The sequence below is a fragment of the Dermacentor silvarum genome, chromosome 1 (genome assembly GCF_013339745.2).
Source record: "Dermacentor silvarum isolate Dsil-2018 chromosome 1, BIME_Dsil_1.4, whole genome shotgun sequence".
Lineage (NCBI taxonomy): Eukaryota > Metazoa > Arthropoda > Arachnida > Ixodida > Ixodidae > Dermacentor > Dermacentor silvarum.
The window spans coordinates 179,347,122-179,370,622 of record NC_051154.1 but is presented as its reverse complement, the minus strand read 5'-3'; positions in this window follow the sequence as shown (position 1 = coordinate 179,370,622).

Genomic DNA, 23,501 nt, shown 5'->3' with positions numbered 1-23,501 from the left:
GACTAATCATCATAGTAAATCAGATAAATGTACATCAAGTAAACGCATGAATTCAATAACGTCATTTGTATTGACCTCATCATTCGGAAGTCCGTTCCATGCCTCAATTGTATGACGTAATAGTTCAGCGGAAATCCTCTAGGTGGAGATAAGTAATTAAAGGGAAACTGAGGCATCCACCCAAATGTAGCAATTTGCTACAATGGAAACCCAACCGGGTTCCTCGAAAGAAAGCCTCGCAGTTGAAGAAAAATTCGTCCTGGTCCGGGACTCGAACCCGGGACCACCGCCTTTTCCGGGGCAGCCGCTCTACCATCTGAGCTAACCAGGCGGCTAGCAGGTCCCGGGTTCGCACCGTTGCTGCCGCTGAACCTTGCAAGGAAGAGCTCGCCAGGGAAGCAGGACCGCATTTAACCAATATCCAGTGAAACGGAGCGCGAAATGATCCTCCGTGCTCGAGCGGTAGGTGTTTCCGCGTGCGATGGCGGTGAGCAGCCGGCCGCGGCGAAAGCTTCGTTTTCGTCGACGGAACGCGAGGCGTCCGGTCCGCCAGGCGACGATGTTCCCGACAGAACAAGCGTAGAAAGTTGCGCACGTACTCAGTATGTTTATTTCGTGGCTTTATTTAATGACATTCAGCACTCACCGAGCCGCCAGTTCGCTGCCACAGGGTGCGGGGTTAGGTAGGGTAGGTAGGGTAGGTTAGGTAGGGTGTGGGGTTAGGTAGGGGGTTTAATGAAGGCCGCATTGAGGGAACAGCTGCTCGAGAAAGGACTGGCCTCTGGGGCACGCCAAGATACTTTCCGCGGGCAGGATTATACACATAATCCGAGGGCGAGAAATGCAGAGAGCACACCATCGGTTTCTCTGACTCTTTCGCCGTTTTATCATCGGCAGAGCACTGAGCCATTGCGAACGCCGGGGAGCCGGGGCTCACCGCGCGGCACCACATGAAAGGACACAATCGAGTCAACACTGCCACTGCCCCTAAGCAAGCGCCTTGGGCCATTTATACAGCCCTCACACTCACGAGGTATTTTATGGCTGTTTCCCGCGAAGTCAACGTTTTTTCGAGCCACGCAACACGCAACCAAACACTGTAGAGCGGAACAGGCGCGCGCGATGATGGATGGAGCAAAACGAAACTACGAAGCTATCACGATCGGATGTATCGCCATACCATTTTTTCTTATTTACTTTTGCGCTAAACTTATACTTCCTCACTTGAAACGGTTTAAAAAGTTGGCAAATGCTGTTTATGTACGTTTAAGGTGTATTTCATTTTGCATTTTATTAACAGCGATAAATCGCTCTCGACCAATCGCGACCGGCGTGCGTTTGTAATCTCCGACGTCACGAACGGGTAGTGTGAGAAATTCGAAGGGGCGTCAGCACCTATCCTTCAGTTTTTCGCTATTTCCTCGCTTAATAAACACCTGTTCGCCGTAAGATGACTGTGATTGTGATAGGATAATCTACCGATTAAAGCTCTACTTCCGGTTTCTCTTTAGTGTCCCTTTAAGTTCTGAGCAAACATTATTTCTAACATTTTTTCACCACAGTCAGTCTCAATGTGACCAGGCAAGAAAGCAGACCAATTAATATGCAGTAGATTAAAGTCACCACTCATGCAGTATAAGCCTGGTGCTCCCATTTACATGGCCACAAAGATAACTATTCAATTCGTCAAGAAATTCGGGTGCTGTAGCGGGTGGTCTATACGCGACCCCAACAAGGTATGCAGTGTTTGAAATGTTTATTTTACACCACGCTGTTTCTGGGACACTGCTTTGAACTGCCGAGGCCACAATAGAGTTTTTGACGATTATAGCAACTCCGACCCCCTCGTGAGTCTCTGTCTGATCAAAACATCTTGTAGCATTCCGGCACGACGCAGTCATCGGTCACACCATTTTGTAGCCATGCTTCGGTTATGGCCACTACATGTGGGCTTCTCGAAAGCAAAATACATTCAAGTGCGGTTCCCTTATTCACAATGCTTCTGGCATTCAATAAAGGAAGCTGGAGCTATGCCTGCGGTGATGACTCTGGTGTTCGTAGTGCGTCGCACGAAGTGCGATTTTCCAGAGTACTGCGCAAGACGGCGGCAGCAGCCCCTGCAGAGGCATCCATGTGTTTTCTGCTATCGTTGCGGCTTCGACACAAATATGGTTCATCTTTGTTGATATCCCACCCACATAAGCGATCATTTATTCTAATTTTATCATGCACTAGCATAACCTTAGCACCGCTAGCACGTTCTGAAGCTGAACTTTTCCATAGCTTGCGCCTTATTTCTACTGTTTCTCGGGCATAGTCACGACTAGTGGTTATAGATGTTCCTTTCAGTTTCCTGCAGTTCCGTAGAACACTTTCTTTCTCGCGGTAATCATAAAACTTCATAAATATGGGCTTAGTTATTTCTGGTTTTTCTTTGCCAAGCCGGTGAATTTTTTCAATCGTTTTGACTTCCACACTAAGTGTTTATTTAAAAAAGGTTATCTACTATGGCTTCCTTAACTCATTCACGGAGGCTCCTTCGCTTTCAGGGCCGCCAAAAACCAAAAGATTATTTCGCCGACATCGGTTTTCGTAGTCTGCCAGCTTTCCAGCTTGTTGCTGCACGATATGTTTTAGATTTTTGCTCAGTGGCTATGGTGTTGGGCTGCTGAGCACAAGGTCGCGGGATCGAATCCAGGCTACGGCGGCCGCATTTCGATGGGGGCGAAATGCGAAAACACCCGTGTACTTAGATTTAGGTGCACGTTAAAGAACCCCAGGTGGTTCAAATTTCCGGAGTCCCCCACTACGGCGTGCCTCATAATCAGATCGTGGCTTTGGTACGTAAAGCCCCATAATTTAATTTTTAATTATGTTCTAGATTTTCGATTCGTTTGTTCATCTCTTGAATTACTGTAAGATATCCGCTTAATCGCTCTGTTCGGGTGTTCAGTTCAGTGATTTCTTCCTTAATAGTGTCTATTTTACGATCTGAGGCAGCTTGATTGCCTAGAATTGCTTGCAGCATTTGAGCATTCGTTGGCCCAAGGTTTTCCTCTATGTCCCCAGACAACAGAATCGAAATCACAGAACAACACTGGCAAAGAATAATAAAACATCTGCCAGGACACGGCACTACTAACAAAAATCGGTCATCACTTCTAAAACAAACGACATTTGGGAAGTAACCGACCTGCGTAGGCATAAGCAGAGCCTTAGCCATGTTGTTCGACAGATGCGTGCCGTGCCCTCTGAAGAAATCGTTGCCGAGCTGCTCCTTTAGTAGATCCACCACTGATGACGTCACACTCTGCGATTGACGATCCTCCAGTAGATAGCACGCTGTCATGTCGATCTGTCGCTGTTCCAGAAAGAAAGTTGGTCCAAAGAAGCACGGCGATGTAAAGGCAGCAACCCACAGCATAACCTGCGTAGGCACAAGCAGATCCTTAGCCATGTTGTTTGATAGATGCGTGCCGTGCCCTCAGATGCGTAAGTGCCCGTTACAGAACCCCAGATGGTCAAAATTAATCCGGAGTCTCCAAGACGTGTCTACTAATCAGATTGTGACACCATAATTTAATTAAAGTTTAACACTGCTGCCACGATGCGATGCGCCGTGTGAGGCAATGGCACCGCTAACCTCCTCGCAGGCTATGAAAACGCTTCAAGATGGCGTGTTTTGTGTACTGAGTGGACAAACACAAATGCTGCACTCAAGGGGATAACATCACCGAACCACTCTCGTATTGCCCCAAGCGCTCAATAACTTAAACATTCACCATCATCACCACTGTCAATCAACACAAACACTTAGCGTCGCCAGTCCGGAGGCTCTCACGCATCATTCGATTCACTGGTTTCCCGCTCACGTAGGGTCGGTCGAGGATGCTCCCCCGAACCTCAATGAGTCTGCTCAGGAGGCTGCGCGCGGCCTCACCGACCACGCTTCCTTTGTAAGGAGAGCCGACACCCCTCCCCCCTACGGCCACAAGGATGCTCCCGCTACTCACAACGAGGTTACGAAATTCTTCTACATGTCTAGAAGGGTCTTTCTACCCCTTCACCCCAAATTGAATAGGGCGCAAGCTGTTTCTCTTAGACATTTACAGACCGGCACATATCAGTGTCTGGCCGTTCTGCACGAAGGCACATATCCGTGTCTGGCACATATCCGTGTCTGGCCGTTCTGCCCTGACGTATATCGCGACCTGCGGGCAGACCTCCACTCTAGCAGACATGCTCTGGGAGTGCGGGTCGAGATACCCCAAGTTCGATCAGCAAGGAGGAGTGGGACTCGCTTCTGCGTAGCCCCGCTCTCGACAAGCAAATCCTGGCTGTCCGGCGTGCCCGCGACCGGGCCGGTGGGCTAGACCTGCTGGTCCCGACGTGGGACTAGCCGGGTGCGCGACGAGTTCGCGTCCTCGCCGGCCCTCAAATAAAATTTATTTCACTCACCCACTCAGTACAGAAAGCTTCGCTTACACCGATTCCCACAGTGCGTGGATCTGCATAGATATTAAAAAAAAGATATATGATGTTTACGAGGTGTTGGCACCTTTCATTGCCGCCGGATACAGCTTTTCATATAGAAATGCAAATAATGAAGGCCACAGGCATGAAAAAATCACAAAGTCATACTCAAACCTAAAGACAACTCATAAATAAGTCAGACACTCAGTCTTAAAGTCCTGTCCTATAAAAAATACATAAGAAAAGAACACAAAAACACAAAGCCCGGTCACATAACTACACTTAAGTAAACACAATGTCCAGTAACATAAGTGCACTAAAGTCAGGCCACATAAGAAAACACGCAATAAGTTCATGCACGAAGGCATAGAATCCAGCAACATAATGGAACAATTTCAGGCCAAATTACACATATGCAGGTAGCTAACAATCAAAGATGAATACTCTACTCAATATTTTCCGAGAATATCGCTCACTTACATGAATATCTGGAGCGTCATTAACGCTCGCCTTTGCAATGACTATGTGGGTCATGTACCTAGGATCGTCTTGAGGGTGAAGGGCCTGCGGTCCAATTTCATTAAATCACGTTTTAGTACGTTGTCGTGTCGCGGACATTCTAGTAGAAGATGTTGCACATCCTCATCCCCTCACCCCAAATTTAATAGGGCGCAAGCTGTTTCGCTTAGACTTTTACAGACCGGCACATATCCGTGTCTGGCCGTTCTGAACGAAGTTTACCCAGACGTATATTGCGACGACGCCTGCCCGTCCTGTGGGCAGACCTCCACTCTAGCGCACATGCTCTGGGAGTGCGGGTCGAGATACCCTAAGTTCAGCAAGGATGAGTGGGACTCGCTTCTGCGTAGCCCCGCAGCCTAGACAAGCAAATCCTGGCTGTCCGGCGTGCCCGCGACCGGGCCGGTGGGCTAGACCTGCCGGTCCCGACGTGGGACTAGCCGGGTGCGCGACGAGTTCGCGTCCTCGCCGGACCTCTAATAAAAGTTATTTCACTCACTCACTCACTCATACACGTGGTAGCGAGTGAATTATGGACTATCAGCACATGAAATTTTTTGCAGAACGTGTTTTGTGCACGTGGTACCGAGCCGCAGACTGTGAACCAGCGTTTCAAAGGATCTGCTTGTATCCAATGTGGATGGTATTTCAAATTTAAGCGAAGGGTCAATGTAACATAAATCTGAAGATTTCAAATTCTGGTCGAACCATGTCGCTCTGCAACCCCGGGTTAAAGCCTGTCTTAGTATATGCTGTAATTCGCCTTGTGTTATAGGAAGTGCAGATGTGACGTTATTCACATGCGCTTGTCCAGCTGCCTCGTCGGCAACATTACCAAGTACGTTGCAGTGGCCATGTATCCACTGGAACATTATTCTGCGATTATCTTCACTTGATTTTTTTAGTTCTGTTAGAGTTTCGTAAACTAAAACCATGTTTCGCGAATAGCTGCTGCCATTATGACGTGACGATTAAGCTGCCTGTGAATCACATAGGATGACCCCTTTTCTCTCTTCTTGTACTGAATCTATGAATCGTAACACAGGCATTTCTTGCAAAAATTTCTGTTGCAGTTCATGTTCCTGTAAGACAGCTTAAACGTCTGTATTCGGTTCAAATTTGGAATGGCAAAGGCGGCCGAAAAAGAGTTTGACAAGAACCATCTTATCTGAAGTATATCTGGTATAACGCCAATTTGCTGCTAGCTCAAACATGTCTCGTTTGCGAATAATTCCTTAGCTGAAAGTTCCATTTTCGGGGCTACGAGTCGCCATGAAGGGTAAAAGACACCTGAGCTCAAAAATTCCTGTTTTGGTAGTACATTTTTGTGCACCTCAGTCCCTGTATTGATGTAAGCCCTTTTTCTCTCAATAAGTGCAATAGCTAGTGGATGCCTTTTATACTGCACTGATACGCGGCAGAAGTGCTGAGAGATTTTGACCGTACTCGTAATAAGAAATGGAGGGTGACGTGCCTTTGCAATTACTAAGTTTCTCGAGGAACGCCTAAGCATAGCCTAAGGCTCCTAACTATTAATCGTTGAAGCTGCTCTTCAGATGAACGGGATAGCCCATGTAGATAGGAGAACAGGGGAAGAATACGCTATATTTTGCTTTATAAGTGCATTATGTTCTTTTAGTAGTGATGCAGCTGACCCTAACCATGCCGTGCGTGAAGCGTGACGAAGATAATTTATTATCTAGTTTACGTGTTCTTCGAGGGCTTTAATGTGAGAATTCCAAGAGAGTGGTTTGTCTAGTGTAAACCCAAATAAATTTATGTTGTTTGCTATCTGCAAAGGTTGTCCTTCAAGGTGTCACAGCTGTCCCCGATTCGTCGTCGGCGCGAAGTCGATCGACGGGGCAGACAAGCTGGTTTGTCGTTCCGTACTCAAGCGAAGACAGTGAAAAGAGTCAAAGTCGGGAGTAAACAAAAAAAAAAAAGATATTTATCGACTGATAAATATACACAAATTAATATAATAAAGAAACTCAAGACAGACTAACACACTTGAACTTAATTAAGTTCTAGTGTGTTAGTCTGTCTTGAGAATTAAACGCCCCTCGTTCGATAAATATTTATCGAACGAGGGGCGTTTAATTCTGCACCAAGATAATGCCCCTGTGCTCCCTACATTGATAGTGCGTGAATATTTAGCACGGAATTCCATCACTGTGCTGTAACATCCTCCATCTCGCCGGATTTAGCCCTTTGCAACATTTTTTTTTCTTAAGTACAAACTGTACCTCCGGGGACGGCATTTCGGGGATGTGGCGACAATTCAAAAGAAAACGACATGGCTGCTGAATCACTTAATTAACAGAAGGGGACTTCCAATGGTGCTTCCAGCAATGAAAGAAGGGTTGGAATCAGTGTATTGTGCCTAATGTGGAATATTTTGAAGGTGACCACATTGATGATTCTAAAAACATGGTGGAAAGTAGCACAAACGGCAAGGGAAAAAAGAAGGGTGAAGGGTAAGAGCGCTTTATAGAGCTTTGGAGCACATTCGAGCCAAGATGGCGTTGGTCTGGCTTCACTTGCACTACACCTGCGGGGTCATAAACTTCATAAGCTCGGACGCTTGCACCATTGGCCCGTGGTTTGATGTACAGTCATAAGCCAAAGTATGGATAACAATGACGACGGAAAAAAATTTTCTTTCCTATTTACAGTCTGGGCATGCCGACAGAAATCAAGTAGTGGAGCCTACGGGCACGCGTTCAACCGATGATGCGTATTGAAGCAATTCCACGTCGCAAAACCGTGTTAGAAGAAATTTAAGTTTTTTAAAATTTTTATTCCGTGCTCTCTAAACTTTTTCTCGCGACTGTCCGTACATCCGCATCAGTCCTCAAACATCGTGATCCCCGTTGTGGCACCGTTGCTTTTTTACCTGCGGTTGAAAAGGAGGGAAAAAAAAAAAGAAGCAGCGCAGAAAAGCGTGGCATGCAGAATCAGACACATATCCGGGCCGTCCCCATCTTCCCATATCTCTCCCTCCTATTCCAAAATCTTCCTCTACTATATCTGCAACAGATCTCAATTCTTCGGATACCATGACTTAACGTTTACGTTGAAAGAAAATACTGCGTTTACTCGTACTACTTTGTCACACATGCTGTCTGCCTCTCGCAACTTCCAACTTTGCGAGTACTATAATGCGACCGACTGACGCGCGTCAGCTGATTCGCGTGGCCGGCACGAAGCCGCGTAGCCTAGCCGCGCTTCTCTCACACCGTCAGCGAGCTCGCAAGCTACAAAACCACAAGAGCGGTGCAACGAGCACCAAAGTGGAGAACAAGGTAGATGACCCGATGTATGAAAACGGCCGGCCATCGGTCTTTTCGGGTCGCGCTGTGATCGCCGTCTTTTGTTCAGTATACGCGAAGCCTGCCGCCGTGCCTCGAGCGCCGAGCGAAATCAAAGCAGCAGCCCAGCGCCGGCCACCGGAGCTGCGCGCGCCGTATCCGCTGTCCTCTGGCCCTTTTCTCTGCAGTGGCAACACGAAAAGCGTGGACGACCGGCGGACGAGAGGCACCCACCCACTCTCCTCTACGCACGTATCCTCCGAACGCAGCACCGTGGCGGACCTCAGCATGGCGACGAATGCGGCGACCTCCTTATCGAGACGGGCCGGTGTGCCTCCGGCTACCGAGTGGAGAATCATGTCTCGAGGATTTGCGCGCCAATGTTGTCGCGCGCAGCCGCCGCCCGCGGCAGTGCTTTGCGATCTGTCAGGGTTCCTCCTTCTTCGGAAGTTTGCTGGTGCTGCACGTGTCCAGCGGTCACAACCCGCATGCCCATGAATGCCAGATCGAATGATGTGCGTGCCACTTACACGAAGCACATCCTACATGAGTAGGGTCAAGCTTGTTGACGTGAAATGCCTTTAAAGTCGGTCAAAGGAGGTCGCTTGCTGAAACCGCATGTAACGAAAATATGGTATAGCATTACCGCGTTTATCTTTGCAAGCGTGCTATACCCACGCACCTTACTTTGGCATCGTTGTATAGAGGAAAGAAAAGATTACTCGATCATGCGTCTGTCACGTGCACAGATAGCGCCGTAGTCGCGCCATGCATGACGCAATCGGAGCTAAATTTAGCCTTTCGCTTGGACTTCAGAGAGGCATTGATCGGCAGTATGTTTGTCGATCCGAGCGCGACCAGTGGCGTTTGAGAGAGCTCACTTTGTCATAGTAAGTATTATCCATCAATGTCAAACCTGTGCGAATTAGGAGTGATAAGCCTTAAAATTGTGTAATTTGTTGCAGTAATTTCACGCTTGCTCAGCTATGGCGTCCCCGCGTTCTACTCGTACCGTGTAGAAATGGCATGAAGAGATTCGGACAGCAAGACAAAGGGATATCCAAACCATTTGACCACAGCCGAAGGCGTCCGTCTCCATAAGGAGTGCAAGCGCGGGAGATTGAGGATCTCCAACTATCTACGAGTGCAGCGGGGTCGAGCGGCGTAGGGCAGTCTCGGGCGCCACCAGTAGTGGGGTTCATTTCGTTACCCCAGCACCCAAACACCTTCTACAAAACAAATTGGCCCACTACGAATAGGAAGCAAGTACAATTGCAAAATTTAGGCCGTAAGAAGCTCACTAGCTGTAACATAAATTAGGCATGTTAGCTGTCTAAGGGGTGTATAAATGTAACTTGTGTATTAGGTTACGTCCCCCCCCCCTCAATTTTTTTTTTACCCTAGAGCCCATACACCGTCTGCAGCACGCACAAGACATTTCACGTACCCCATTGAGGCTACGTCACTGATTCAGCCTACCGATATTTTTGTTTCACTGACCTATCTACAGCATGTCCGAGCCTTTCTCTGGCTGATTCGAATGAGAGTATAATATTTTCGATATGAATGAATCCACCGGTGATAATTTAGGCGCCTGTTACAAGAGAATGATGGACGAAGGAAGGTAAGAAGGTTAAACAGAATATCATTCGCTTTGTTACCCTACAGTGAGTGGGTGCGGGGGTGACGGTGGACTGAAAGACAAGAGAGAGCATGAGAAGCCAGTACTCGGGCATGGTGCCACATTACCCGAAGATTCTGGCAAAGAACGGCCGATCGGGGATAGCAAAACTCCGTTTTTCAACGCCTCAGTTGTTAACTGCCGAGCAGTGAGGTCAATGTTCAAGTATCCTGGAAGTGACCGGTTGTCTTAATGCGATAGAGCGTCCTTGGTACACATACTTCGTAATTCTATCCTCCTCATTTCTTTAGCACACTTCAAAATGTATTTACTCTTGCCAGCACTGTACATGGATATCCATACGCTGGCCCAGGATGCACAGTGTCCCAAATATCATTGCACATTTGTTTTTGCTTTCATGACAATGTACACAAATATTCAAGAGAAAAAGCGCCCACAATGACCTGGTTGAACTACTACTCTTCGAGTAATTACGTGTTACACTAGGCATGCGATGAACCTTTCACCAGAAGACATCTGAGGGACTTTCAGCTATGCCTTGTGTCACGGAGCGGCATACACAGCTGTCCCCGATTCGTCGTCGGCGCGAAGTCGATCGACGGGGTAGACAAGCTAGTTGGTCGTTCCGTACTCAAGCGAACACAGTGAAAAGAGTCAGAGTCGCGAGTAAACAAAACAAAAAAACAAAAAACAAAACAAGATATTTATCGACTGATAAATATACACAAATTCAGATTCAGAATTCAGATTTCAGAATTCAGAATTCAGATTCAGATAAATATACACAAATTCAAGACAGACTAACACACTTGAACTTAATATAACACAATGATGGTGACAAATAAATATGAGCAATTAAAAGTAGATATAAAAATGAAACAGTGCGAGGATCAAATACACAAGAATACACTTAACGGTATTTCACTAAAGCGGAGTTCAAATGAAATCAAAGTTCAAAAGAAAACAAATGGTGTCATACGCATGGCCGGGCAGCAGCAGCAAGTCCATAAACCATGAAGTCGGTGCACAGAGCTTTCCCGAAGAATGCTGGCGGTCCGATCTTGTCGAGGTGGATGCGAATTGCTGGGCTGGGTTTCCAGGGAGTCTAGATCTGACGACTTCCCTCAAGCAGGTTGAGCTAACTTGAGATGAACTACCGTGAGCTTCGCTGCAGACGCTGCAGGTTTGACGTCTCGTACGTCAACAAGTTCCTCGGAGTTCCGACGTGGCCAGGCGGCCCAGGCGATACTGGACGGCACTAGCCCCCCGACGGCTTCTCAGCACTGCATAGGTTCAGCTTCTAGACTCCCGGTTATACTATACTCCTATATATATATATATATATATATATATATATATATATATATATATATATATATATATATATATATATATATATATATACGAGTAGAAGGGAAACCGAGGTGCACAATATTTATTAGTCATGTAACTATATACCCTGTTTTGCAAGCTCAAAAAAAAAAAAAAAAAAAAACACTACCGGGGAAGGGTCCCCGTCCTAAGTTGGTGCACCACTGGCATATTGTGAATCGCCTGCTTCGAGTATCACCGAAAAGGTGGATGGCTGTTTTTGGCTCATGCACGCAAGATACACGATAGCCTACCAACAGTAAAAGCGAAGAAAAAACGAAAGAGACAGAGAGAGAGAGAAAGAAAGTACGAATAACGAGTCAAAGAAAACAAAGGCATTAATTCAACATTTTAATACACTCACCAGTGTAATAACTTCACTAATGTAATATTTTGCCGCGCCTTCTTTACACGAATAGCCGAGAACGATCTTCAGCCGCATTCAAAAACTGTTTCACTCGTAAGAGTTGCTTGCCATTGGCCGGCTGCCTTCGCTAATATGTCCAAGATGACTAACGGATGATAGCTGTTCTTACGAACAATTCTTGCACAACTTTCTTTTTTGAATACAGGCCCCTATTCCTTAGAAACTTTCTAGCCTTCTTCTTGATATAAAGCACGCCTAAAGCTTTCGAGTGAAGAATACCACACTCTACGGGCTAAAAATCCCAATTTAAGGTTGCCGCTACCAGCTGCAATACGCTCACAACAGTGAATCGAAACTATTGCTTGTAAACTGTGTGTCAAGCTCTCGCTGCGACACTCACTACCGTCGGAATGAAATGACCTTTGACTTAGTCGCGAAGACAAATATTTCACATTTATAGCGATTATCTGGCCTTGCAAAAGTTGAATGTTCATTGGTCTGCACTGCTCCGACAGCAACGTGTGGTTGTGAACGTCTCATTGTGACGACAGAATATTTGCAATGAACATGGTTTTGAACGGGAAGAAGGGGAACAGAGAGGTTTGATTTTCGTTAATCACAAATTGACCTTACGAGGCATATAATGAAGCCACGTTTTTGTACGTTTCACGGCAGGTGATTGGGCAGTGAGCCACGTAATGGTCATTCATAAGCTCACAAATGTGTGAGGAATCGCGATCCCGTGTGAGCAAAGCCAGCACACGTTGTGCCAACCCTGCGTCATACCTACCACTCTCTACTCCGGTGACCTACTTGCGACGCAGCGGCGGCGTTTCTGAGAGGGGACGATACGGTAGGTCCCTGGGATTAATGAGAGACGCCCCTGATGGAGTGCTCCCGATTAATTGCCGCCCCCTGCACTTATTCAACGACACCTGAAGCACAATATACAAACGTTTTTGCATTGCGCCCCCTACGGAATGCTGTCGCCGCGTCCGGGAATCGAACCCGCGACCTCGTGTTCAGCATTACGACGCTATGACCGTTGAGCCACCGCGGTGAGCGATAAAGGCTATTGCAATTGCTATATAGCGTCCATACAGTATAACCATAGCGCGTTTTTTAGCGCGATAGCTCTACTACTCCAGGTACAAACCCAGAAAACGCCTGGTACCGTAAATCTGACTTTCAAGCTCAGCCGAGGCCAAACTGGTACTTAGCCTGCCTAATGCGTTTTGGACACGCGCGCGCCTCGGGGCAACAGCAAGCAATTAATAAAATAATAGAAAGGTCATAAGGCCTTTTTTAAATTTGAGTAAGAGCCACTAGCCGGATACTTTCTAGGTTTTCGATGGATGCTTGTCCTGACAACAGTGGCAGAGAGTCCGTTATGTATAAACTAGATCTGAAAAGATAATTTCTGATTTCATCTGTGATCGGTCGTGTTGTCAAAGAGAGAACACACAAATTGCGCCATGGCACTTTGTACTTCTGTGGAGGAGGAGGAGGAAAATAAGGAACGAAAGGTAGGGAGGTCAACCAAACGCACGACCAGTTTGCTACCATACACTGGGGAGGGGGTTTGTGGGATGATAAGAAAGAAAGGAGAGGAGAAGGTACGCTCAGTGCGAACACGTGCGGTTGTCCATCATTTGACGCCTACAATCGGTCACTGAGGCCAGTCGATTTCATGAATCATAGCAATGCCCGCGTCCCTTTGTGCCTTCTGCTTATGATACAGGTATGAAATAAAAGAAAGGTATTGAACCTTCCATCTACACTGCTGCAATTATGTGCTGTAGACTAACTGTAGACTGAAAATGTCTGTGCAGAAGTACAGCCGACTTGGCATAATTTGAACTCGGATCATTCAAAATCTTGGTTGAATCGCAAAAATCTCAAAATTTTGCTTGGACGGCTGTGTTTTTATTAGATTTTGGTGCCGTCTAATTACGACAAGGTGTTCGGTTAATTCCAATTTCTCGCCATTCCAGGGTGATCAATACGGCCAAGTGCCCGGCTAAGTAAATGATACCCATGAGTCATGTATGATGAAAACGTTGCTCAGGTTGGGTTTCAAGCTGCTGTAGCCGGGCGCTCTCGACCCGGTTGCCGCGAAAACGAAAGGGTTATTGTATCTTCTTATAACGTTGTAGGCCGGTTCTTGTCCAATATCCCTGGTCGATGGCGACCCAGTGTACGTATATCTGTTTTTATAATAAATTCAAGGTTCTGTCGTCGACCACATTTTATTTAGCTTTGAATGGGGGAAAAATCTAGTATTTCAAGTTTGAATTATTGGGAATCGTCTGTATTGCAATTGTTTTCGTACTTGGAGTGGAACAATTGCAGGAATGGCCCCAGAAGTTTTAATTCGTACTGTGCTTCATACGAGTAAAGTCTCACATTCCTTTTGGGGTCTGTAAGCACATGCATTTTTCCTGTGTTCGCACCATGCAACTTGTAGGGTCAGAGAGAGAGAGAGAAATAGAAGAACGACTATCGTAATTGTGCTGCTTCCCCCAAGCCGAAATGCAGCGATATAGCTGGCGGCTGTACATCGTCCCACGTACTTTAGCGCACACGTGAGATATACCCCAAATAGAAAGGAAACGAGAGCCATTACTGGTATACAAGTGACTGTTGGCGAAGGTCAGGAGTCTTCGTTTAGTGAGTGAACTGTTCATTGGATATGAGACTCGAGGTACAGAATTTTATGGCAACTTGTGGTGCCTTATTTCCCTACACTGGTTTAGAATTATCGTTAGCGTTTCGTATATAATTCACTAGTCATTTGAGCAAAGAATAACTTAAGGGTATAATAAAAACCTAGCATTAAAACTATGCCCGCCTAATTTCACACACTTTTGGGGAAGCTGCTAAAATTTTCAACAATGACAAAAAAAAAAAAAAGACGAAAGACAGAAACTGGTTGTCAACATTGATTACAACGCTACTTGAACTCAGAAATGATGAATTTTCGCTTTTAGCTTGTTTTCTCGTTCCAAACGAGAGTTACAGCTCTAAATGAATGCTGCAGTACGGGCTACCAGGAAATTTGACCGCGTCAAACGTCTCGCAACACGCGGATGCAGGCCAATTACAATTATTTAGAATTAAAAAGAGTCTTGGAGACCAACCCTCTCTCCACCCAACCCCCCACCCCCCTAAAAAAAAAGAAGACAACGAAAAGCGATTCAGCGAAAGAGATTCGAAACCGATTACAATCGTTGTAATTGCTCTTGCTGATTTAGACAGTTCGAGACACTTCCGTGGTAGTGATGATATGGGCATCCACAAGGCAGTTGCTCCCAACCAACTGACTACGGGACATTCTGAAAAAAAAAAAAAAAAAAAAAACGCATGAAATGGTGCACCAAAGACAAGATGAAAGGCCTTCCAAGGGCTCCGTTCGAGCGAGCTCTCGCAAGGAGGAAAAATGTGCGCACGGAAAACGCACGACAGCAGCCCAGCAGCCGACCTCCCAGCTAGCCCACGGGGGCCGAAGAGCGGCGGCCCGAATGTCCTGTCCCGAGAAGCGTGACCGGTTCACGAAGCCTTGTAAAAGCTGCGTGCTGCATGCATGTGCCACGCCAGAAATCTCTGGCGGCTGTCGTCGCCCTGAGAAGCCACCTACGGCGTCCCCGCGTGCTTCTTTCCTCTCTGTGTTTTTTTTTTTCTCCGGTCGGACTCGCTGAACGGACGACTGACTGCGGCGGCCGCTGCCTTCTCACGCTTCAGACATACACGGTGCATGGATACGCTGAGGGTCGCAAAACGCCGCCAGTTTTTCCCACGTCAGCCTCAAACAAAGCTGAAAAATTCTGCCTGATAACTAACACTCACAAGTGATAGCCCTCTGCTTCCAACTGTTATCGTTTTATTCGCGCTCATGAAACAAATGCCACGCGGCGATTTCACAACCAGCGCAGCTTCACCCACGATGCCGTCGATTACCTTACACTCGCAGTTTAGCGACAAATTGGCAACAATCATGCAAGATGTTCGCCAGGAGCGGGATATTCCTCTAGCTCTAACAGAAGTTGGTGCTATTGTGAGTTCTCGCATTCTGTCGGAGCGTGCGCTAGAAACCACGCCATGGAAGCTTCGTTCATGCCTTCATTCTTGATTTCTCGATAGAGTCACTAAAGAAATGAATACGTGTTCTGGCTGGCTGAGAGGATGATTACCCGAATGTCTGTAAGAGAGAGAGAGGAAAGAACGACACCGTGAAATACATTTGGCAGTTCGAACCATGGGGCGGCAAAAACACGCGCCGGTGGTCGCCCCCAAAACGAGAGCGGTCTGCCGCCACCTTCCATGCGTGACGGAGCAGGAAACGTGAGCGCTCGTCGTTGCAACCGTATACCCGACGCAAACTCGACACGCATGACTTCACTCAAAGTGCGCGCAGAGTCGTACACCTGTAACGCCGCTTCGAGCAAGTGTCGTCACATGTACTGAGAGCGTTTTGAGCCGCCATTCGAGCGACCAGCTTACAACGGTGTCACTCCCCGCTGCTCCTCATCCGCTGCCTTTAGATACCGTTGAGTTTGACTTTGGCGCAACACTTCAGATGGGAGGTTAATGGGGAATAACGTGGAAATTAAACAATGCAAAAAATGCTGCGGCCCATTTGTTTACACCTTGAGCCAGGTACTAACTGACTAACAGCTAACTAACTAACTAATTACTAACTAACATTTTTACAGTGAACCGAGCACTTAAAGTGTGCTTGAGGTGACAAAAGTTATGGACAGTGTTTCTTTCTGTAAGTTATGAGCTGTGGCCACTAAATTTGAGAGTCAAACTTTGTTCTATGAAGGGAGCAACAAACCCACCTTAGCTTAGTAGCGATCCTGAGGCGCCGTAGCGCCACGTCTAGGCGTTTCAGATTTGCTGCTGCAATAAAACCCGCCGTGGTTGCTTAGTGGCAATGATGTGGCGCTGCTATAAAGCCCGAGGTCGCGGGATCAAATCCCTGCCACGGCGGCCGCATTTCGATGGGGGCGAAATGCAAAAACGCCCAAAAACGCCAGGTGCACGTTAAAGAACCCCAGGTGGTCAAAATTATTCCGGAGTCTCTCACCACGGCATGCCTCATAATCAGGTCGTGGTTTGGCACGTAAAACCCCTTAATTTAATTAATCGTTTGCCGCTACAATGCACCTCAACTTATACCAGTTATGCAGACAGTTATCCTTAGAATACTTCCATATGAAACATCCATTTTTCATTGTCTTACCTTTCGCTAGTATGACGTGTGAGGGTTTGAGGGAAAGCATACGAGGGCAAGCCGAGAAGGATGGTGGCTTGATGCGTGCTTCAATGTAATGCGCACCGTCTTCTCGCGCGTCCAACGTTGAGGTCGCGAAATCAAGTGCGCGCTAGGGTAGGAGAGGGCGCGTCACCTCCTCTAGCCCGGTCGTGCCTGCGCGTGGGTGTCCACTCACCAGCCATATCTTGGAGGTAATCTACGGTGGGTGCAAAAGCAAACATATAATCTGTGTACCTTTCTCATATTTGCCCGAGCGCCGTGCGCATGCGTAAGTTGCAAGAAACGTCTGGGGACTTTTGCTTCTCGGAATCTGACTTTCCCTAGGTACTACAGGAAGACGCACCTTGCTCCGTGTGTCTCTAGCCGAGTTGTACTACGTGACGGTGCATAAATACTCCGCAATAAGCTCATCTATCCGTTCGGCTTTCGATCGTGTCGCCGCGTGAAAGTGTTGAGCTCATGACTGGGAGGCCATCTCGGTTAGAAACACGTGTTACAGCGAAGCTGTCAATGGCTAGGGTTCTATGCACTTTTCGTGTCCGTCAACATAGCTGCGTGTGCAAAAACTCCGCTACGAAATTTGGTGCAAAATCGTTTCATTCTAAGCAAAACCTTATACGTCTCATCACTTGGATATGTATTTTGATTAAATTAGTTATCAATAGGCACCATTTTCAAGATCAGTAGACTATCTGGTAGGTAATAAGCTTTTCTCAAAGATTTACGGCTATGCGGCCCGCGTCGGCCATTTCTGCGTTCACACCGCCCTCTCTTTTCGTTGTTCCAAGCTCGTGCGTGCCTAACTTCCTTCCGCTCTCCCAGGACGGTGGCACCGTCGTGCGTTGTCGGCATGGAGGAAGGAAAACAAGCTACCGTTATCCATTATTGAATTCCACTTTGTCGGGATATGGGGCATGCCAACGGCCCTCTGCCTCGACACACCGAGCCCCGCGGTTGGCGCATGCCTGCGCATCAACCGCGGTCCGGTACAAGCTCGAGGAAACAATAGACAACCACGTGTACACTCGGAAAGCATTTATTACGACTGCAACTAACACTTCGAGCAGGCCAGCTAGCTATAGTTGACATCGCTGAGGGTTCCCGCGTTTGCCGCGGCAAGAACGTGGTTGACTAACCACGTGCGGGAATACGGGAGCGGCGGCGGAGACTTCCGCCGTCGCCGCTTGCTGGAGACCAAAGAGATCCGGGCGATATCAGCGGGATCTCACGTGACCCACCCGGTGGCGCTGATAGCGCTTGCGATTCCCGCGCGCCGCCCGCGGAAGGAAAGTTTCCCCTCTCCCAACTCTCCCTGTCACGCATGCGCTTGACGCGACGTTCGCTGCCCGTGCGGCGGTTATGGGACCCGAGGATTCCCACAACTTCTCTCGTCATAATGGGGAGGCCGCGTATGGGGTTTCTGCGTTGCCCAGCGTGCACTGCAAAAATGGTGCTAAAAAGAGCCCTCAATCCGAAACTGGGTAGTACCAAGCTCGGTCGTCTGCTTCGGAAAGCAGGTTTACAATATGGACCCGCCACTTTGGGTTGTGTTGTACCACGGCTTGCAGCGAATATCGGGCGCCGAAGATTTTTTCAGGGGTGGCACGCTGCGTAAAGGCAGGAAATTATGCAACACCGAATACGTGTACGCCATTCAAGAAATAAACGGCGAAGTTTTAGCGCGGTGTCAATCGCAAGTGAAGCGAGTCACGTACGAAGTTGAACTTCAGGTAAGGTTTGCACGCTGCTAGATTCAGGCGCCAGGGGCGTAGCCAGGGGGAGGGGGGGGGGGCTGATGGGGCTTCAGCCCCTCCCGAAATTTTTTCGTACTGGCATGCACCGCCTACCAAAACAACCACCGACGCCGGTAATCATTCTGGATTTTGTCTACAATGTCTTTTTGACACTCGAAAAGACATGTCAGCACCAAGATTGCGAACTCGGGCTCGATTTCGCGGCAAAGCCCTTGCACCGGGAGCCACATAACGCAAGAAGCCCCATCCGAGCACAAACTTTCAAAGGCTTTTCGATAGCGAGCGGGCGCGTTGCGGCATCTCGCAGCGGCCGCGGAATCTACGGAGCGCATGGATTTCAATTCCGAAAAGTTATGGGTGTAAAGTTCTCATAAAATTTTGACGCGAAAGATGCACTGTCATTTCCAAAGACGTGCTTTAGATTTTCAATTCTAGAACTTTATGGGTGTAATGTTCTTAAACTTCCGCCAACATGCGTGCAGTGGAGCCCATCGTGTCCAAACCGTTCCATAAATGGAAGCATGCGCTAGCAAACTTCCACACACACGAAAATACTAAATATCTCTGTGACTGTATGCTGGCAGCTGATAATTTTATCCAAACGTTTTCAGCGAGCACGCCTAATGTGATCGATCAGCTGGACCAGGGCAGGCAAAGTATAATAAGAGAAAACAGAAGAAAGTTAACGGCCTTATATTGAGGCAGTTCTTTATTGCGGGCGACAAGGTCTGGCTCTCCGTGGCCATAGGGACAGTGGTCCTATGGATTTAAGCAAATCCCCCCTGAAAATATTTGTATTTTCAGAGCGCTTCTTTACATGCGAGCTGATTGTGGAGATACATATTTGAAGAACCATTTGGATGTTGCCCCAGTTATGCCTCGCATTTAAGCCCAAATGTACAAAACCAAATTATAGAAATTTGTGGTGAAATTATCAAAGAAATCCTAGATTCAAAAGTAAACGCTGCAGGCTGCTTCTTCAGACTAGCTGACGAAATGACAGATATTGCTGGAATCAAACAGCTTACTGTTTGTGCTAGGTACCTAAACAAGGATGCCAACGACATCGAAGGATTGTTTTTAGGTTTTAGCACCGGAATAAAAGCCCTGTCTCATGCGATGCAGTTTCTATGTAAATGTGTACAAACTGCTGCAGATTCTAGTCACCCTTGTAGTGACCACTGCCAGCGCAGAAAGAATATTTTTTAACATGGTATTACTAAAAAGCTACTTGCGTTCTACAATGTCTGAAGAACGCATGGTTCGGCTGGCGCTTCTATACGCCCACAGAGACGTCGGCATCAACGTGTCCGAAGTCATTGACCGCTTCGCTAAACTTCCCCGCCGAGTGAAGTTTGTCCTTTTGATTGCGAAGCAGCAAAAATCGTTGCAAGTAAAAAGCTCTGTTCCTTTAGGTTCATAAACTCGTAATTATGAAAACGTAGGACTGTTCAGTAGCTTCTAAGCCGCAGAAAATTTCCCCGTTTATTCTAAGAGTTAGCATAATGATCAAAATTATCTTGCGAATACTTAAATTACGAGGACATCAATAACCAATTTTGACCGACCTTGCTCATTGAAAGCCCGGCCCACGCGGCGTTGCCCAACAAACACACTCGGATATTGGGTACTTCAACTTGCCGCATCATCTGTGGCTTCCGTTTGGCCTTTTCTTTCCTTTTATTGCGATAGCAATTATATGGACACTCAAAAGCAGATTTCTGCCGTCGGCGTCGCCGTCGCCGTCGCCGTGAGGTTCCGTATGACGTCAATGGAGAAGAAATCGTCGCCGCGCGCCGAACGCTGTATGTGCGAGTGAAAGGGCGCGAGGGACGCGCGCTTTCACGGGGAGTGAACGCACGGCGGAGAACAAACGCGCGTTCTGCGCTGTGCTCCCTTAAGGGCTGCAGAAGTAGGCGTCTCTTTCCTCCTCTACAATCACCATATATGTAGAGCAAACGTGCCTTCTTCCGACGCGCGACAGGCCGTGGGGGAGGGGGGGGGGAGGGAAGAGAGGCGACGTTTAGCTGCGGCACCAAGTGCTTATTTATATCAGAGGCTCCGGCAACAGTCACCAACGCCGCACGCATTTTGAGCGAACGCGGGCAAAACGCCGACGGCGTCGACAACAGTTCTGCGTGTTGCCGGTGCTGCTGCATGTCAAAGTTTATACAGCTGATAAAGCTGCTATCATTACTCCGTATAGCTCTCTTCAAATTTGCTATCGCAATTGATGCTTCGCCTTTCAGGTGAAACTGCGACAACTTTTTTAGCTACCTGTTTTTACTTCTTTTTTTAACCGAAGCAATACACCTTCTTTAATTTTGGGTGCAGAATATTCGTTGCCACTCAGCAGGCAGTTAAATTACACATTTTCGTACTGATTTCTGCATTATTCCTCTATTATTGTACCCATAGGGTGCTGTCGCCACCGCCGCCTGTCCCAAGTACATATCACGATTTCTGCGATTATATATAGTTTTGTTCTTGCCTGGATCATCTGTCTTTCTATGCGTAAAGTTTACTATGTGTGACTGCGAAACATGTTTATTTGTCTTGTTTGACGCATTATATACAGTTACGTTTGCTTAAATACGTAGATTTATTGGAGACTTATATGTATATTTAAATATCTTGTTGCGAGGTTTTGTGTATACAAGCAGTGAACTATGTTTCCAGAAACGCTTTTTTTCCCTTTATCAAGTTTTATCTTGGCATTTGTATATTCCATTCTATCTTCGCATTTGTATATTCCATTCTATCTTCGCATTTCTAATGTATATTTTGCGGAACTTCTGCTTTTTATATGTACTCACTGTTGCAACTATAATTTCGGTGCAATTACTCACAATATACGACCGGTAAGAGCTGCTCCTGCGCAATCCATTGCAACGAAGGACAGCGTCATTGAGGTTTTTCCCTGGCCGTTGCATATGTACAAAAATGTAAACAAGCTTCTTGAATGACAAAGATTCATCAAAATATTTGTCCTCAACTTGTTCTTTTCATGGCCTTTACGTTTTTCATATCAGCTGCATGCGCTGCTTTGATGGTTTCGAACTGATATAGTTGTAAAGTTCGTGTGATTTTTCTTTGCATATTAAATAGACCTAAAAACGCGGAAACATTGATATCAGTTATTTCTGCCACAATGTTTGGGACATACGAATATATTCTTTTATGAAAAAATACATCCTTTACTTGAAAGTGCGTAGCGCTCAATAATTTGTTTGGAGCTTCTAATATACAATGGCATTGGCAATGGCAATGCAGTTATCATTCATGTATTTGATGCCTCGACAAATTCTATAAGGAGGAGGCCGCGCTGCAGCGTCAGCCACCCCCGAACAAAATTTCTGGCTACGCCACTGTCAGGCGCACAAACGCGAGGAAATGCTTGGTATAAATGAATTCACAGCAGCAATAAGCAGACATAACGTGTAGGGAACTGCTCGAGCGCACGATCGTACGCGCCGCGACGGCAGCGCTCCTTCAGAATGCCGCGAAACGGCGGGCCTCCTGCAATATTTTTTGACTGCATGCCGCTAAACAAGTAGTCATGCCTGCGCTGTAGTAACGGCCATCTGTCCCTTTAGCAAATGATAAATAACTGATGCACTGCAAATGAGCTCGCAGTAAAGTACTACGTGCGAATCGCGCTGCAGCGCGAGTTCGTGCGCTGCTCGCTTGATGTAGCTTTTAATGACAGCGCTCGATGTGCTCTAATCGATACTTCCTTGCTGCGCTACCTCAACGTGCTGGCTTGAGGTCAAGGATGAGCACATTTAACTCTCAAACCTGTGCTGCTCATGGCGGGGTAATGAAGTTATCCTGGGCGCCCGATCGACGCTGCGCTTCGTGAGGCCTTGAAAGAAAACGGTAGAATCTGATGTTGGGATTCAGGCCTTCTTGCTCGTGGCAGCTCACGACACAGCAGTAACGACGGTGACGCTTTTTCGCGGCTGAGCTAGGTCTCTCCGAATCGGCGTCGCCGATTCCTTCTGCTTCCAGCATTACGTCCCACGGCACACGGAGAGTCCGTTTTCGTTAAACTAGGCTGCGGCTGCAGCTCGCAGCATGGTCGGCGTGGTCTCTGAGAAGTGACGAGCCTTTTCGCACTCGCAACAGGGCCGAAAAAAGTGCGAATCGACGTAAAACTCGGTCTAGAAACGTACTGTGCCACAGCCAGGGCTCAATACTACCCAAGCTGGTACTACCCAGATATAACTTCTCTAGCCGCCACCAAGCGCTGCTATACTATACCTCAAACTCTAGCGCAAGACGCCCATAGTGCGCACTCCCGAGGAGCAGCGCGCCTAGGAATAGCGACGGCGGCAACAGATGTGAGAATGCAATCGGCGGCGGCGGGCGGCAAACACCAATGAAGATCGTTCCCGAGAGGCCAGCCGCAAGCGGCTCGCCATGGAAGACGACGCAAGTCGTATGCTCTCCGTCGCGTGCCAAACAGCTTCGCTGGACATCCACCTTCACAGAGTGGAATGGGTCACAATTTTTAGTAGACATTTTTTAGGATAGGATAGGAATAAACTTTATTTGTCCAACGGTTATGGCTGTTGGTGCCCGGGGCTAGGCTGCCAGGGGTCCATCGCCGGAGAAAAATCTTTCCAGATCCTCGGCAATGGCCCGGGACCGCTGGACGGCCCACTCCTGGTGCTCGGGTGCCTCGCTGAGCAGGGCGGCCTGCCATCTCTCAGCGAGGCGCCCCGCTTCAGCGGGTCCTGCTGTTGTCTTCCCCGTTCCTCTTGGTCCTTCTTCCTCATGGCGT